General features: G+C 36.3%; 1 pseudogene; it reads left to right on the plus strand.

The window, feature by feature from the left end:
* The first annotated feature begins 13,307 nt into the window (after window positions 1–13,307).
* LOC149155477 (lycopene epsilon cyclase, chloroplastic pseudogene) lies at window positions 13,308–14,331 on the plus strand (annotated as a pseudogene).
* Window positions 14,332–14,870: the final 539 nt, after the last annotated feature.

Below are 14,870 nucleotides of genomic sequence, written 5' to 3' on the forward strand. Positions count from 1 at the left end.
TCGAATTGGTTGGAGAATAGGGAAAAACCCCACAGGGGGGAAAACCCTTTCAAATCCTTCTTCTTATTAGATTGTCATGAAATGTTCAGCAAAGAGAGAGTAAAATGATCCACATCTTCAACTACAAAATTTATCCAACAAAATCAACCAAACAATATCTCGAAGATGAAGCCAACAATAGTACTAATCAAAATCACTATTTACCAGCCTGTGGTCAACTGTCAGAATCAAAACCTAGGTTCCAGCCACACAAAGAGAGAGATGTGTGTGTGATTGAAACTTCTCGATTGCATGCATAGGCTTGCGTGCATGCGGTTGTAACCAAAATCTCATATGACAACCCTATAATTGAGAACCAAAAACCCTAATCACACGTGCAAGCTTCAGAACTTGCAATTTCGGAGTTAAATGAACCAACTTCTGTGAACTGACCTCAGACTTGTGCGAGCCAAAACAAAGAAAGAAGAATGATTGATAATCTCCAAATGAGGGTCACTTGACTTGTATTTATAGCCATCCAAGGGTGTCCAAATTATTCTTTTGGGTCGACCTATCCTTTTGTGCCTATGTGGGTTTTCATATAAAAATATATATTTTTCATTAATTAAATTAAATTATTTCAAGCGTTAGGAGGGGTCGTTCTAAATGAGGAAAACTATCCAAAGGAGGGAATTTGTCCCTGAGCTACCAAATTAACACTCCCTCTGAGCTAGGGAGAAATGATCAACTGCAACATATGTCTCACATAAGTATATCTTCATCATCAAATGTCGTCTGTGTTTATCTCTGCTCATATCTTATTACCTCTGCTTGTCTTTGTATCTAGTCTCATATTTTGAACACTAATCTAAAAGAAGAAGAATTTGATATTGGAGGGGAGTTCAAGCTACCAGCCTCTATCCATCGTGGATCACATCTCAACTCAGAATCCAATGAAAACGAGGAAGGTCTTATGGGACATTCTCACCTCAAGTCATCTCATAGGGGAGCACACGTCTTCCACCCTATGTCAAGAAATAGACAAGATGCAATATCTCATCCATCCTATTGCTTCCTGATCTTACCAATAATGAACCTCAAGAGTCATGTGGTAGAAAACCTTGCATCATAATCTTAGGTTAGATACTTGACCTACCAAAGGTAAGGATCACACACCCCCAATCCCTCTCAACTCGTTGGCTAAACGAGGTGTTAAAATCCCAACAAGCCCAACTTGTGGGTATGATGCAAACTGGGGTATACTCTACTCTACCAAGATAGGGAAGCAACATCTTCCACCCTGTGGGTGACAAATAAGGATGATACCCTATTCTCCAGAGATCCCTCAACCCCAAGAGCCCTACATCTCAATTCCTCACCCTCGGAGCTCAAACAGGGGGGAAGATATGGATCAATGTCCTTGATTAGTCTTTCTCTCCGTAGATAAAAAACATATCAACATGCTCATATCTAATATTTGCTTAAAAAACTCACTGAAGAGTTCGTTCATACTTCCTCATACATTACCAAGAGAAACGATCCTCTGATTTCCTGTTCATTTAAGACATTACATCAAATACTATATTATAATAAATACATGCCACACAAGAATACCTTATTCATCCTCCCTCTCATGGAGAAAGCAATCACAATCCTAAGATTGTCTCATGCAACAATATTGTCTCAACACACAAACATATCTTAGTCCCAACAACATACGAGATTTTCTTCCAATCGGACCCCACTCTTTATTGTCACACTGTATGAATGTCATATTCATAACCTACTCAAACTACTCTCCAAAGAATTTCCTTAACCAAACTGCCTCGTAACTAGTTATGCTAGTAACAATGTACTCAACCTTGACAGTGCTTAAAGCTACATAATTCTATCTCCCGCTCATAAAAAATGTCATGGCAGATCCCAAGCTAAAGTAGCACCCATATGTTCTCTTTCTATCAATAATTATTTCCAACATAGTCAACATTAGTGTATTTGTGCAGTCATGCATCCCTGGAAGTATATTTCAAACCAAGATTGATCATCCCATGCAAATATATAAAAAATGTGCATGGTGGAAACCCAATGTGTATGAAGCGGCTTAATCAAGAATTGACCCAGGTTGTTCTCCACAAAAAATATGTCTAGATGGGTGTTACAAGGAACATCAATGCATTAATCAGCTGTCGGTTGCCAATTCAGGTTTAGCCATATCTCTGCATAACTTTTTGAAATTCAGGTCCATCAAGGTTGTTGTAACTTATTCAGGTCTCATGGGGAGCATATCTCGTTTATGAGTTTGTTCTTTATTCTATAACCTCCTCAAAACCTAACAAATCTATATTTTGAGACAGATCCAAATATTGACTCACATGACTATCAAAAAAGGATTTTGGATCCGGAGCCATAAAGATGTTTACAATTTTTTTTTATGAAAACTCCATATGGGAAATCAATTCTTTTTTTGGTGCAGGTCTCTGAAAGGCTTAATATTCTTAAGCAAAATATCCTACATACACTGGGGTATTTGATATTGCATCAAAGCCTAATATGCAGAGGTAAATTGATGCAAGATGAATTGAAACTCCAAGATTATAATGTCACGCCATCATATACCATCTTTTTAAATTTACGACTCCATGGAGGATATTTTCGATCGAACAAGAAAAAGGGTGCAGGAGGTGTTACTGGATCGAGTCTTCCCAAAGGACCAACATCAAATCAAGCAGCTTCATCTTTCAAAGATATTCTAAATGGAAAACCATATGCCTCCCCAAATCTAGACAATCACACAATATCCCCAACCCCTATAATGGAACAGTTGAATCACATTCCAAAATTCACTATAGATCTACTAGAAACAAATGATCCGCTCACAACATATGAAGCTCAATCTGTTATATGCAGGTTCAACAATTTTTTGCCAAAGCCAATGGATCTTTTTCACTGGATCTTCACAAATTGGTCTATAAACTGTGAGATCCACCTCTGCTCTAAAGGATTCTTCATAGTTAAGTTTTCTTCATCGAAGGAACGAGATTATATTCTGCAAGAAAGCCCATGGTTCTGGGGATCTACAAGAATTTTTGTTACTCCCTGGTTCCCAGATTTTGACACAAATACTATAGTAGTATAAAAAATGCCAGTTTGGGTTAGACTACATAATCTCCCACTAGATTTCTCGCATCATAATGTACTATAAGGCATTTGGAATCTCTTAGGGTGATACAAAAAGACAACCACACAAAGAGTTGACGAAAAAATCTACACCTTCGCTAGAATTAGTGTGGATGTGGATCTCAACAAACGATTGCCAGATCACATCCTCCTGACTCACAACAAGCAGTGTTGGACACAGTTTCTAGATTTTGAAAACACGACTTTCAGATGTTGAATATGTAGACAGACAAGACATCTACAAAATTCATGTCCAGAGGTCAGAAAAGAGCCACGAAGGAAGAATAAATCAAGGAAACAACCCAAAGGATGGAAATTTTCTCCGCATCTACCCTAATATGAAGTGGATCCCTTTACCAATGAAGAAATCCAGAATCCACAAGAAAATGTAGAAAAGAAGGAAACAAATCATGAAGCATCAACAAATCCAGGTCCCACAATGCACAAGGAAGGGAGATCAAAGTCTAAGGAACTAGGAGGATACAAATGTCAACATGTTTCAGATAGCTCAGACTCAGATAAGGAAGTTCCAAAAATGGATGAGGGGAACCAACTAGCTCTTGTAACAACCACTCCATCTCAAGGAGAGTGGTGGAAAGTAGAAAATAAGAAATGGAGGAAAGGGTAACTTGTTTCTCTATAGTTTAAATGTACTGGCTCTGTGATCACCAGTGTTGACTTGCTTGAAGAAAGCTTTAAAAGCATCTACAACATGTAATTTTTTTTTCATTAATAAAATTACGATTTTCCCTGGGGATTTTTTTTTAATGATATGTGAAATTACAAATATACTAATTGATAAGAAATACTGGTTCACCCCCCTCTCATTATTTCAAACAAGGTGTAGAGAGATGCCATGGTGGAGAAGTATGCATCCATCATGAACAATTATTTTTGGGAAGTGGTGCAGAGGCTAGAGGGAAAATATATAGTAGGATCTCACTGGGTCTACAAGATCAAGCATGGAGGTGATGGGAGTATCAAGAAGTACAAGGAAAGATTCATTACCAAGGAGTTCTTGTAGATAGAGGGAGTTGACTATGCCAAGACCTTTTCCCTAATTCCAGGTATTCATCTATTAGGTTTGTTTCAACTATTACAACACAGATGGGGTGGAATATCCACGAGATGGATGTGAAGACTACCTTCCTCAATGGGGTTTTTAAGGAAGAGATTTACATTGAACATCTAGAGGTATTTGAGACATGCAGTTGAGAGACACACATTTTTAGACTCAAGAGAGCCTTATATGGGCTTGTTTTAGTTGCTACAACACCGCCCAAAATATTTTCCCAACACCAAATTTTTGGGTCCCCTTTCTTTTTTTTAGGTCCCGAGAGTTATGCTTATGATTTCAAGCCGGTGAAATATTACATTGAAATGATTGCCATCAAACTTTACTGATGCCTATGCTTTTGCGATGACGTTTGATCCTAGTATATTTCAATTTTAGGGTATGATGCACTAAGAGTCTTATGTGTCCTCAAGCCTTTATTTTCTACCATATGCATTGTAATGGAGCGAAGACTTCTTATGTTAATGACCATGACATCACTCAAACTGCATTAGGGTTTATGAAGCCATTATCTTTTCCATGCATCTTTAAAACCCTAGATTATTGTTTAGTCAATTTAATGTCTTAAATTGCTCTACATAAATTATCAATCCGGGTATCGTAAACTGATGAAGTGTGGTGCACTATATGTGCTTAGTTAACCTTTTTCTTACTTCGTTGTTTTATAGTTTATGTTCAACTCTTCCTAACCTTCTGCTTTCAACATATAGTACTATGTTAAGCATGATTAGAAATAAGTCCAAAACGTAATCAAGCTCTAAGGTGACAAGTAAGAAAAACCACTTTAAAGACCAGTTATAATGTTCAACTCTTCCTAACTCCCTGCTTCAACATATAGTACTATGTTAAACACGATTAAGAAGTAGTTAGAAATAAGTCTAGAAAGTAATCAAACTTTAAACTTGCAAAGAAAGAGCTTGAAAGAAATAACTTGAAATGAAACTGAAAGCAAAGAACTTGAAATGACTTGAAAGTAAATGACCACATTCTAATGGCATTAGTCTCTATTCATATTGTTGCAAATAAAAGAAAATAAGAAAATCACTTCAAGGACTGATGATAATGGTTATCTCTTCCTAACTCCCTGCTTCTACCACATAGTACTGCGTAAAACACGATTAGGAAGTAGCTAAAGACAAATCCAAGAATTGATAAAAACTCTAAGTGACGAATTATAACACTACTATGCTTTGTCCATCATACTGCTTCTTGCATATGTGATTATGGGCAAATAAGAGGAAAAAGTATTAGTGCTACAAGCCAAAGCTACTTAAAAACAAGTTGCAATCAATTAGTGTTCTGTTCTCTGAAAGATAAATTATTCATGATAAAGAGAACATAAATTTGTTAGCATCCAACTTGTAAAACTAAGCTAAGAACTAATCTAGAAAATAGAGAAAAAAGGGCAGCACTATGAATAAGACAACTGCAACTACCATTAGATATTAAAGCAAATACAACACACACAATCCCGAGAGAAAATAAAATGCAATAATTCAAACTGTACAAGGCAGGGGCCCCCTTCTACCTATGAAATCAAAGCAAAATTAAACACACTTGCATAAATTAAAATTGCATGAATGAAAATCTAGTCTACCTTACATTCTACAAAGCAATATTTACAAAATGAAATCTAATCTACTTACATCCTAATATGCTCCATGACATCTACTTCACATCTCCTTCCATGTTGAGAACATCAAAGCTTTATTCAATTTCTTCAAAAGTGCAAAGTACAACAAAGCTCTCCAAAGCTTTCAAAAGCCATGGGACTAACAAACTAAAAGGACTAAGAAAAGACTAAAGGAAAGACTAAAGAGAGACTAACTAATAAAGAAGAGAGACCTCCTATTTATACAAAAAGATGAGAGCCATCTCATTAATGATAATCCATGAATCTCTCCCTCCACCTCTAGAGTCCTAATCAAAATAGGAACTGATAAGACACATGTCTTTTAGAGTTACAATACAATTAGGAGATGTGACACATATCCTCATGATCCCATGATTCTTTCCAACCAAATTCGAATTTGGCCTTAGAGTGCCACATAAGGGTCTTCTAGAAGTCTCCTTTCAACCTACACATGTCAACAAACTCAACCCATTTGTTAGGTATAAGCATATGCACATTATTTTCTAATGTTTAACCACAAATTCACTTAAAAGGCTTAAAAATAATAAATATTGGAAAAACATAAAGGTAGCCCAATGATAATGAAAGTGGGATGAATGTGGTGACATAGTAGTGAAATGGAGGTGAAATAGAGGTGATATAATGGACATAATAGTGAAAGTGTAATGCAAATGAATGACATTTTCAAGACTCAACATACCCCCCAACTGAAGCTATTGCATGTCCTCATGCAACATATATTACATTGACTCTTTTGATTCTTGAGCTTTGGCTTAACTTTGCATGATATCATTTGATAACTTCATATTTCTGCAAAGTGTTTCACTTGAATTGCAACATGGTTGGTTCTTGTGTTACAACCATTTTTTTTTTGTTGCCTTCTATTTTGATCTTTGAACTTTGCGTAATGATATTTTGATTATTGTTGCAAAGTATATCTTTATTGGATTGCATGATGGTTGGTTCTTGTGTGACAACCATGATTTTGTTTGTATCCAATTTATCCTTTAAGCACTTTTTCAAAAGCCATTGTATGCTCATAATAGCAATGTAATAATTAATATATATTGGAAGTATGTGAGCTCTTGAATATGTTATGGACATGGAAAGATATGAATATGAATGTATTCCCCCCCCCCAACTGATGGTATTGGCAATTTTATGAAATGAGGAAGAGAAATGTTTTTCCAACAAGTATCATTCTAGCTTTTTATGGAATTCTATGGTTAAAAGTTAGAAAATGCCGTACCTTCACTTACCCTTTGGAATGGATGAGTTGTATGTGTGTGGTGGCTGAAAACTTCTGATCATATTCTTCTTCAAGTGGCTGAACAAGAGGAGTCATGGATAGAGAGATAAGATGGCTTTTTATTGCTTCTACTAAAACTTGCTGAATCTGCTCCAAAATGCTGAAAATAATAGTCTTCATGTCTTCAAAACTCATTGGCACAATTCCTACTATGTGAAAATATGTTCTGATGTCGAACATAGTAGGAAATTGTTGGCTTAGTGGCCATTAATGGATGCCACTAGTCAACACGAGTACTCTCACCATTGATGTCAATGAGAGTCAAGATGCCCAAACACATCTTGCTAGGTACGAATGAATTTGCTGATGTCGAGTCACCTAGAAGATCTAACGAACAAGGGACATTAATGTATTCCCATTGTTTGTCAGCATGAGAACTTGCCATTAAGGCATGCAAGTCTCAAGGTGTTTTTACAAAGAACTTAGACTCAAAGGACTATGGACTCAATAATTTGCATTGAAGCAGGGCTTATTTGCGGAATGAAAATGACAAGGAATGGAAAGTGAAAATGGAAAATGGCAATGGAGAACAGAAATGACAATGGGCAATAAGCATGTGAATGAGCCTTTTGCTTTTATTGGTGGGTTATGAATGGACAAAAAGAGATGGAAAGTGTATGTGAATGAAAATGGAAAATATGGAGTGGAATGAGATGAATGGTTTATTATGGAGTATGGATGTGATGGAGACAATAGTATCTGAAAGTTTTTCAAGTATTTGGATCTGATTTTGCATCAACATATTTCCTCTTTGTTGCTGATCATTCTCTTATGAAACAAATTGGTCTCTTAGAGAGACATCATTCCCTTGTAGTCATTTGTCCTTCCTCCTGGAACCTGCAAAAAAACTAATACTTCTTCTGCAATGGAATGTAAGATTATCAAAGGAGAGAGGTGACCAATCTCTCTAGTTATGATATTTACACACAAAACTAAGAATTTGTATTAATGAAACAAGTTCTCAAAGGAAAAATCAAAAGAATTTATACCTGCTTTGGAATTAGTGCCTCAAGTTGATGTTGCTTCTTTTCAGCAATTTATTTCATTATTTGCCATTTCAAACTCTAATGATATATTTCTCATTGTATAGATCTTGTTGAGATCTTTCCAATGGTACTTAAATCATCAAAATCTGATTCTGTATGAGAAAGATAGGCTGATTTGAACAATGAGGTTTTTCTGGCTGCGGAATTGAGGAACAGCTCTGTAGCTAAAAATCTTGAATAAAAAGTTAGCCATTCAATTTTCATTATCAGTCCAAAATTAATCAATACCTTCAGAAAAGTGAGAAAATAACTTGTTCATTTCATTGATTCAAAATTATTGTTTTTTCTTGACATGCAGCGACTTAATGTGGCGACTCAGTGTGGCGACTTTGTGATAACACCCAATTTGACTTCCCTTTGACCGGGGTCTTTTCATCAAATTTGACCGAATGAATAGGACACCATCCATGTACTGAAATTTCCCTAGCTACCCATGTGACCTGTTTTGCCTGATGACACCTACAACCTAGAGTTTAACAAAACAGCTGCGGGATCACTAAATGGCTGCGGGATTGCAGAGTGTAAAAAATTCTGTGAAATGGAGTGGCTGTGTGCGAACAAACTAAGCAATTTCTCCATCTCAAATTTCGGCTGAAAAATGGAACTGTGGAGTTTGAAACAAAGCTGCGGGGTTTAATAACCTCCACCTCCACTTGACTGTCTTTATCTCTGAATGACCTTGCAAAGGCTTTTGTAACCTCCTTGTGGTAGCCTTTAAATTTCTTGATGCACTGTAGCCAGTTGGCTTTCTGCAATGCCTCCTCAACTTGAGGATATGCTTCCAGGAATTTTGAACCTTCTGGTTCAGCCCTTAAAAGTTTCCCCATTGACTCTACGGCTCTGTTCTAAAACACTACTTCAATGGTGGCTTTACACAGTAAATTCTCGGCTCTGTTCAGAATTTTGTGGAAAAGAGGTTGTATGGTTTCAGCAATAGCCTTGGACACAGTGAATTCACGGCTTGAACATAGTGAAAAGGTGGATTAACAGCTTTAACACAGTGGAACGGTGGCTTAGCAGTCGTAATACAACCGTAACATACGTTCACTGGTTATATGTATTCACTGTTTCTCAGAATTAGCAGAGAGGAGAAAACAGAGTATGGTTTATGGGGGCAACGTAGTGAATGGAACGGAATGAAGGAAATGAGAGAATGGAACAGCGTGAAATGGAGTGTTATGAGCGTAGGAGGGTTAGTGTTTTGGATACCCAACATTTAACCGGCAGCGATTAATAGAGTCGTGTTTAATTGAAACACGTCTCTAACAGGTGTAAAGTCGTGTAATTTATTGTTTATGCCAGCATGTAATTGATCCCTATTAGAAATCTTTCCCTCAGGTACGTGGAGTTATTCAAACAACCAGTTAATAACTCAATTTTTCACGCGCGGCAGTAAAAAACGGGCTCCAAAGAACCGAACATTTTTCCCAGACCACCACGAATTTTCCCAAACGGTTTCTGGGTTATCTAATTAACCCACCTGGAAAAAAAACCCATGTTTTATTTTTTTTAAATTCGCTACCATTTTGGCAAATAGAGCGTGTAAAGTTTGACATTTTTCAGGTTTTGCGGTTTTTTTTTTTTTTTTTTTTGAGTTAATTTTCTGTTCTGCACTCGGCTGTTTATGAATTTTCTCAGCTTCAAGCTGCTGCTCAAGTCGTTTCAGTCTCCAGCAAGTTTATTTCTTGTGCACCAACCATGACTGTTGCCTCTCATCCAATTCTCTGCAATGCTGCAAGAACATAGACATTTCTTGTATAATATTCTTGTTTTGGTCTACTGTACCAGAATTGCTGCCGAGATCCATAGAGTGAGTTTCTACGTGTGAATTCCTTCTGTATAATTTTTCTTTTGCAGCTTCAGAACTCCCACTTATATTACTCAGTGTTCTGGTATTTTTCAACCATGATGAGCTGGCAGAAGGTGTGTTGGATACCACTGGAGTGCTTGAAGATGGTGAAAGGGAAAGTGTCACAGATGGAGACGAAGAGTATGTGGGGCTGGACTTTAAAACCCTAGGAGAAGACTTGGGGGAGCAGATTACTAAGCCGTTGATCAGCAAATGGTTCTTCAATCAGAAGTTACTAATTCCCTTTAGGTTTCCATTAGTAACAGAGAGAAAGAGGGCAAACAAACACTTCAAGAAAAACATGCTAAAACCAAGACTTTGACTGAGGTCCTAGGCTGGTTTTTCATCGATCTGAGCTGGATGACTAGGATAGGATCCATGTCAGGACAATTCTGGAGATGCCCATGTGGTCGGTTTTTTCATTAGATGCCTGTAACCTGTTAAACCTTGAAACAGCTGCGGGATTGTCAGATAGCTGCGGGATCAGGGCAGTTTCTGCAACTAAGTTGCAAAACCTTATTTGAACAAGATACAGTGTTTTGAAGACCACTACAAAGCATAACCAGACAATTTTGGACAATTTGAACCTATCAAAGCACCTGAGTTTTATTTTTTCATTTTTTTTTTTTATTGAATCAATTGAAGTGATGAAGTTTATTTTGTCTCCTATTTTTTTTTTTTTTTTTTAACAATTCTTTTTATGATCCTCCAGATCACACAGAGTGCAGGAGGAGAGCATACTCAAGAATTATTATTTTGTCTTTTTTTTACTTAACAATCCTTTTTCTGATCCTCCAGATCACACAAAGTGCAAGAGGAGAGCATACTTCAAGGATTATTATTTTTTTTTCCAGATGTAAGAAATAAGGTCTCCTAATTACACTTCCCCGGCAACGACGCCAAAATGTTTAGTCAATTTAATGTCTTAAATTGCTCTACATAAATTATCAATCCAGGTATCGTAAACTGATGAAGTGTGGTGCACTATATGTGCTTAGTTAACCTTTTTCTTACTTCGTTGTTTTATAGTTTATGTTCAACTCTTCCTAACCTTCTGCTTTCAACATATACTACTATGTTAAGCATGATTAGAAATAAGTCCAAAAAGTAATCAAGCTCTAAGGTGACAAGTAAGAAAAACCACTTTAAAGACCAGTTATAATGTTCAACTCTTCCTAACTCCCTGCTTCAACATATAGTATTATGTTAAACACGATTAAGAAATAGTTAGAAATAAGTCTAGAAAGTAATCAAACTTTAAACTTGCAAAGAAAGAGCTTGAAAGAAATAACTTGAAATGAAACTGAAAGCAAAGAACTTGAAATGACTTGAAAGTAAATGACCACATTCTAATGGCATTAGTCTCTATTCATATTGTTGCAAATAAAAGAAAATAAGAAAATCACTTCAAGGACTGATGATAATGGTTATCTCTTCCTAACTCCCTGCTTCTACCACATAGTACTGCGTAAAACACGATTAGGAAGTAGCTAAAGACAAATCCAAGAATTGATAAAAACTCTAAGTGATGAATTATAACACTACTATGCTTTGTCCATCATACTGCTTCTTGCATATGTGATTATGGGCAAATAAGAGGAAAAAGTATTAGTGCTACAAGCCAAAGCTACTTAAAAACAAGCTGCAATCAATTAGTGTTTTGTTCTCTGAAAGATAAATTATTCATGATAAAGAGAACATAAATTTGTTAGCATCCAACTTGTAAAACTAAGCTAAGAACTAATCTAGAAAATAGAGCAAAAAGGGCAGCACTATGAATAAGACAACTACAACTACCATTAGATATTAAAGCAAATACAACACACACAATCCCGGGAGAAAATAAAATGCAATAATTCAAACTGTACAAGGCAAGGGCCCCCTTCTACCTATGAAATCAAAGCAAAATTAAACACACTTGCATAAATTAAAATTGCATGAATGAAAATCTAGTCTACCTTACATTCTACAAAGCAATATTTACAAAATGAAATCTAATCTACTTACATCCTAATATGCTCCATGACATCTACTTCACATCTCCTTCCATGTTGAGAACATCAAAGCTTTATTCAATTTCTTCAAAAGTGCAAAGTACAACAAAGCTCTCCAAAGCTTTCAAAAGCCATGGGACTAACAAACTAAAATGACTAAGAAAAGACTAAAGGAAAGACTAAAGAGAGACTAACTAATGAAGGAGAGAGACCTCCTATTTATACAAAAAGATGAGAGCCATCTCATTAATGATAATCCATGAATCTCTCCCTCTACCTCTAGAGTCCTAATCAAAATAGGAACTGATAAGACACATGTCTTTTAGAGTTACAATACAATTAGGAGATGTGACACATATCCTCATGATCCCATGATTCTTTCCAACCAAATTCGAATTTGGCCTTAGAGTGCCACATAAGGGTCTTCTAGAAGTCTCCTTTCAACCTATACATGTCAACAAACTCAACCCATTTGTTAGGTATAAGCATATGCACATTATTTTCTAATGTTTAACCACAAATTCACTTAAAAGGTTTAGAAATAATAAATATGGAAAAACATAAAGGTAGCCCAATGATAATGAAAGTGGGATGAATGTGGTGACATAGTAGTGAAATGGAGGTGAAATAGAGGTGATATAATGGATATAATAGTGAAAGTGTAATGCAAATGAATGACATTTTCAAGACTCAACAATTATCATGACTAAAGCTCCAACCTTGCTTCGAATTAATATTCACCCTCTAGGATGCATTTTCATAAACACTCTTGGCATCTACTTTACACTATGGCATCATCAGGGGAAGAATCTTGTTGCATACCTGTCCTGCTCCATTCCCATCAATTAGAGTTTATGGCATTTACATCTTTCAAAATGGTTCTAACATTGCTTCTCCATAAACGTTCACATAAGTTGCATGAATTAGGAATTAAGAAGTTATCAAAATTATGCAGATGCACACCTTTTGTATGTCCAAGTTTTGCAATTCCACAATTAGACTAGAAGATTTATCATTATTAGAAGAAACTTTAATAATTCTACTAGCACTAACATACCCATGTTTCTTAATGTTACATTTGGAAGACCTTATATTCTCCATGTTGGAAGCAAGAGTTTACTTGGCTTCATACTTGAGCTTATTTTCAATATGGGGAAACCATATACAATTTATATCAATTATCATAAGAGTTCTTCTCACTGGTTGAAAGGGTAATTTTTTATTTTATGTAAAGTTATAGGTGCTATGTGGCCTTTCATTCGGTTGCAATATAGATGTGGAGTCATATACGTTGATGTCATGTCACATTCTCAAAGAGGTTGTTGGTGGAAGTTGCAACCGCTTAGACTTGGAGATGAACTTTTGGACTTGGTAGTCATGGGGTGTGGTCCAACTAGTTTTTAACTAGTAGCAAAATCAGCTAAACACGGCCTAGTTGTGGGTCTTGTTGGGCCGACATTCCATTTACTAATAATTGTGGTGTGTGGGAGGATGAATTTGAAGCTCTTGGTCTTGAAAATTGTTTTGAGAAAAGTTTGAAAAAATACAATTGTGTATTTAAGAGGAACAAGCTCCCCTTAACTGATGATCCTATGGTCATGTGAGTCAAAATATCCTTCGTGAAGAAAAGTTAAAAAATATTTGGTTGTTTTCAGGTGTGTTGAAGACAGAGTGCTATTTCTCAATTCCAAATTTGGGAAGTTTACTGAAGCAAACGATGGTCATAATGTTCTCGTTTGTGAAAATGAAGTGGTAGTTCCCTGTAGGGTTGTTACTGTTGCATCAGGGGCAATGTCTGGAAGTTTTTTCCAATATGAGGTAGATGGTCCACCCGTGGGTGTGCAGACCACGTATGGCACGAAGGTCAAAGTTAAAAGTTCTCCTTATGACCTTGAAATAATGCTTTTCATGGGATTACCAAGACTACATGAACTAAAATAACAAAAATCTAACTTGAAGTCCAACATCTCTTTATGCCATACCATAATCATCCACATGTATTTTATTTGAGGAAACTGGTTTAGCTTCACGCCTTGCAATGTCATTTGAACCATTGGAGAAGAGACTAATTACATGCCTAAAAATGTCGAGATTACAAATTTCACATTTATATAAGGAGGAATGGTCTTAAATTCCTTTTGGTGGATCATTGCTAAACACAAGACAAAGCATTTTGGGCCTTGAAGCTGCAACATGCGTGATTCTCCCATTCACAGCTTGTTCATTAGCCCGTGTAAATCTACATATCATCACAACATATATGCAATAAGCATTCTAGGGTTTTGAGAAACCTCTGCATTCTCCTCATAATTCATTTATTGCCATAATGTGAATATTTCTCGTCATAATATCAATAGCTATGTTGAGATTGATTTGAGCATGTAATAATCATTAGAGATGAAAGAGTTGTGAGGAAACTCAAGGGTCATGAGGGTAGATGAAAGGTCACAATAGGTGAACACTCACTTCATTTCTATAATTATACACTCATACCTAATTTGTAAGGGAATTTAGCACTTGAGCTAGGACTAGCATTAGAGGTTGATTTGTGCTTGAAAAGCTAAAAGCATCTGACTCTTGGATGCTTGTAGGGTGAGTGGTGGTGAGGTTAGGGTTTTTGCATTGGATAATGATATGAGCAACCCATGTTCCACTATTTGGATTTGATGGATTGCAGGACATGTACTTGCATTTTCAGTAACATTAATAAGAAGTAATTTGCTTTCATTATGGATTCTCATGCATCTTTATGATGGTTTATTGGCTTTCTTGTATTTCGATCACGTTTGTATGTGTGCTTTCATGTGG

This window comes from Pinus tabuliformis, chromosome 9 (genome assembly GCF_031772625.1).
Source record: "Pinus tabuliformis cultivar Carrire ecotype Pingquan chromosome 9, CPIR1, whole genome shotgun sequence".
In the NCBI taxonomy this organism is placed as follows: domain Eukaryota; kingdom Viridiplantae; phylum Streptophyta; class Pinopsida; order Pinales; family Pinaceae; genus Pinus; species Pinus tabuliformis.